Source organism: Balearica regulorum, chromosome Z, assembly GCF_011004875.1.
Source record: "Balearica regulorum gibbericeps isolate bBalReg1 chromosome Z, bBalReg1.pri, whole genome shotgun sequence".
NCBI classification, from domain to species: Eukaryota; Metazoa; Chordata; class Aves; order Gruiformes; family Gruidae; genus Balearica; species Balearica regulorum.
Genome location: NC_046220.1, coordinates 86,968,946 through 86,972,775, shown reverse-complemented (window position 1 = coordinate 86,972,775; position 3,830 = coordinate 86,968,946).

Genomic DNA, 3,830 nt, shown 5'->3' with positions numbered 1-3,830 from the left:
TTTTAGCGCAGAGTTATTAGGCCATTATGGTCTACGATTGTCTTTTACTGCCTTTGATTTCTTCTGTTGTCAGGCGTGAGGAAAGTGATGTGTAATGTGATCCAAAGTGTTCTTGTTTGTTTTAATCTACTGTTTTAATATATTATGGCTTCCTGCCATTATGCCTTTCTGAGATGGACCCTGGAGTCACTCGCAGAGGTTTTATATGTGCGGGAGCTGAAAGGCATTTTTCCAGCGGGTACATCTTATGGTAGGCAGAGCTAGTCTTTTTTTTTCCTCCTCTATGTGTGTGCATTGCCACCGGTTCTTTCCACCCGCGCATTGACAATCCCGCTGCGGTGTCCCGCCACGCTGCCTATCACAAGTGTTTTTTCCCCCTGGTTGTTTTGCTTAAGCACCTCGGTGCCACGTGTGCTAAAAACGTGTTATCAGTGGCTTTGCAAAAGCTTCCGCTGTTTTCCCCCAAAAGAAAGCCAGTCGCCTTATAACGACACTTTGTAAGGGGGGGGGGGGGCTTCTCCTGCAGCTGCGTTGGGGCTTTTCCCTGGGGAATCCCCTCGAGGCTTCAACCCGTGGCTGATTCCAGCTGCTGCCAGCGGTGCAGGGGCACAGGAGAGGTGGCGGAGGGGCACGGGAGAGGAGCAGTCGGAGATGGCAGCAGCTCCGCTCCGGGGGGTCCCGCTCCAGCCGCCGCAGCTCCTGCACTCCCTGCCCTCGGGCTGTCGGGGACTCGGAGGAGGGCGTGCAAAGAACCACAGCGCAGCTGTTTAACGCCCTTTGGGGTTCATACCGGTGTGTTCTGCAGGCCCAGATGTGACTCAATCACAGGCCAATAAACTGAGGTGAGTGAAGAAGCGTCTCACGTGGGTCCCCGGTGCCACACGGGGTGCAGCCGGTGCCGTGGCTGCCACGTGTGGGCAGGAGCTGCTGCCGGGAGAACGGGAGGATCCAGAGAGTACAATCCTCCTCGGGTTCCTGGGCTGAGCGCGGTCGCTTCTCCATTGGAAGTGGCTGTTGCTGCGTGCGCAGGGGGCCCGGCCACGCGAGGATGCTCCAGCGCATCTGCCAGGCGCTGGGTCGGAGCAGCCGCCCCCGTTTGACGGGTCGGTGGGTGATGCCCAGCGTTCACAGCACCGCTCGCTGCTGCGGCACGGCACGGCGCCCACCAAGGCCAGCGGCTTCGGTGCCAGCGCGGGTCGGCACAGGCAGAGCCGAAGGCATCCCTCCGCCCAGGGGATTTGCCGCAGTCAAAGCGTTCGCAGGAGAAGCCGACCGGCGTGCCGTACCAATACGGCATCGCAGCCCCGCTGAAATCCTGCCATGTGCTCAGGTCATCCTTCAGCTTTTTGTCAGCTTAATGAAACGGGCCTGTTTCTTTCTTCCAGATGTGCCCCCTGCTAAGTGCCTGGAAAATGTGTTCCCGGGGGAACCATCCCGCCAGTGAAAGGGAAATGACCCGCCCCGGCTGCATTAGGCTCCGTGTCATCGCTCTCATCTTTGTTGTCGTTAGAGTGTTTCTCCCCTTCCCGTGGCCAGCTACCCTCCCGGCAGCCATCCCGGGGGCAGTCGCTCCCGCGGCCTCCGCCGCCGCCTTCTCCCGGAGGAGACCCCTCTGCGGGGGCGGTTTGCCCGGAGGGGCTGGGGAACGCACACCTAACCCCGCTTCTTCCTTCCCGCTCCCGCCGCGGGGCCGAGGGCCGGGCCCAGCTTTGGGTCAGAGCCAGCTCCACAGGGGTGGGCTCCTTCCCCCCGTTCCCCGGGATGCGTGCGGCCCGGCCGGCCGGAGCCGTGCGAGGGGAGCACGGGGCAGGGCGCCCGCAGAGATGCTCGGCCCCATTCCCGGTGGGAGCACGGGGCTCGGGGTGGGGGGCTCGGTTCCCCCCCTTCCTCGGGACCCCCCGCCGCAGCCCACGCCAGAGGACGAAGGGGGGAAGGAGACGCGAACGGCGGCGTGCTGGGCTCTGCCACGCAAAACGCTGAACAGGCAGTTTCTGCTTTCCTTTGCTCCGGTAGCCGCTCAGCAGAGTTAAATGAAGCAGCGGAAATTTAATTAATGGCAGAAAGTGGCTCAGTGTTGAGAGGGGGATCTGAGGAGAAGGAGCGTTAAAACGAATTCTTCTGTGATTTCATTAACCCCAAGGTTAAAACTCGGTGCTAAGGTTAGATCCCAGATAATGAACCCCACGGCGCCTTTTTACCGGCGACGGTGCTGCAGCCCCCCGGCTGCCCCGTGCATGGCCTGCGGTGCTCGCCCGGGGACGGGGCGGTTCCGGGGGCTGCAGAGTCCCTCCGGCCGCTGGTGCTGCCCACCCGTGCCCTGCCCGGGTGCCCGAGGGGTGGGCAGAGCGAGGGTGGCATCTGGAGGGACTCTTCCAAAAGGGTAAGGAAGGAAAGGGCCATTTCTACGGGATTTTTCTTTTTTTTTTTTAAGAGATAAATATAGGAAAGTGCTTTTCCTGGTTCACTTGATTTTACATTAGATCTGCTTATGATGAGATTACTGAAGGAGAAAACCGCAGACAACTTGCCCATAGCTGGAGCAAAACGAAGGAGCGAATGCAAACCTGCTACGTTCTCCTTGCCACGAGATCTCAGCTCGAGGAGCCTCCTGCCTCCTCCGGGAGCGCTGCTTCAGGGAACAAAAGTGTCATCATTGCGTCACGGAATTCCGTGATTTACCTAAAGCGATTTCTTCTTTAACAAACGCCTTCGCTGCTGTAATGCAGACAGCGAATTGCCACCGACTGAACCCATTTTTGGAATTTTCTTGGGAAAACCGGAGGCCATTGGAAAAGGAGACGTACCAAGCCGCTGAGGTTGATGACGTCTGTTTTGCCGGTCCCTCCCGCAGCTGTTTGCCCTCGGTAGCGGCCCGAGCCCCTCTGGGAGCGATGGCAGCGACTATTGGGGAAGGACAGGCGCTCCGCAGAGGGGCTGCCCTCTCTGCACAGGACCCGATGTGGCCTGGCCAGCCTCAGGCAGGGTTTTGCACACAAGAAATTAAGCTCCGCTTATAAATGCAGTTGGTCCCACCTGTCCCACCCGCCAGACCCAACCCGACGCCCTCCTCCAAACCAGTGCTGAGATTAAAACGTCCCGCACCCGGGCACCGGCGCAGCAGAGCGGGGATGGGCCGTGTTCCCGCTGTCGCCCCCCGCCCCGGGGCGCCAGGACCCTCGCGGTGGGAGGAGGGATGCTCAGCAGGCAGCAGCGCTCATCCCATTTTCTTCTCTTGCTCTCAGGCTCTGGAGCGAAGCCGCACCATCGCCCTCTGCTCGGGGGCGACGGCATGACCAGGTGCGAATGCAGCGCTCGCATTCATTTCCAGCCAGCCCGCATAATTGCAGGGCTTTTCTTTACGGAAGACCTTGAACGCTCCCATGCCAGAGCACCGCGTCCCCGTCGTGCAGCAGCACAGAGTCAATGTGTGTGCGTCGTCCCACGCGTGATAAGCAGGAGGAGCAAAGGTTAATGCGCTGGGAAGTCTGCGCGAGAGGAGACCCGGGAGAGGGGGTTTGCAAAGCGCTCCGCTTGAGGAGGCGGCTGCGGGGCAGCACAGTTGCTCCTCTCCGTGCTCTGGTTTGTCCCTGTTCCATTACAAGCCGTTCCCGGCGCCGGCTGCACCGGCTGCGTTCGTAGGAAGAGCACGTCGCATCTTTTTTCCAGCACGTTTTGCTCATACTGGGCCAGATCCTGCCTGCAGCGGAGCATTTTTGGGATGGGGTCCTACGATAGTCTGACCGTGCTGGGCTCTGCTTCACCTTGCTGTACCCCTGCCTGTGCCGGGGGACAGCTGGACACTAGGAAGGCACCTGGAAAAAAAAACAGGA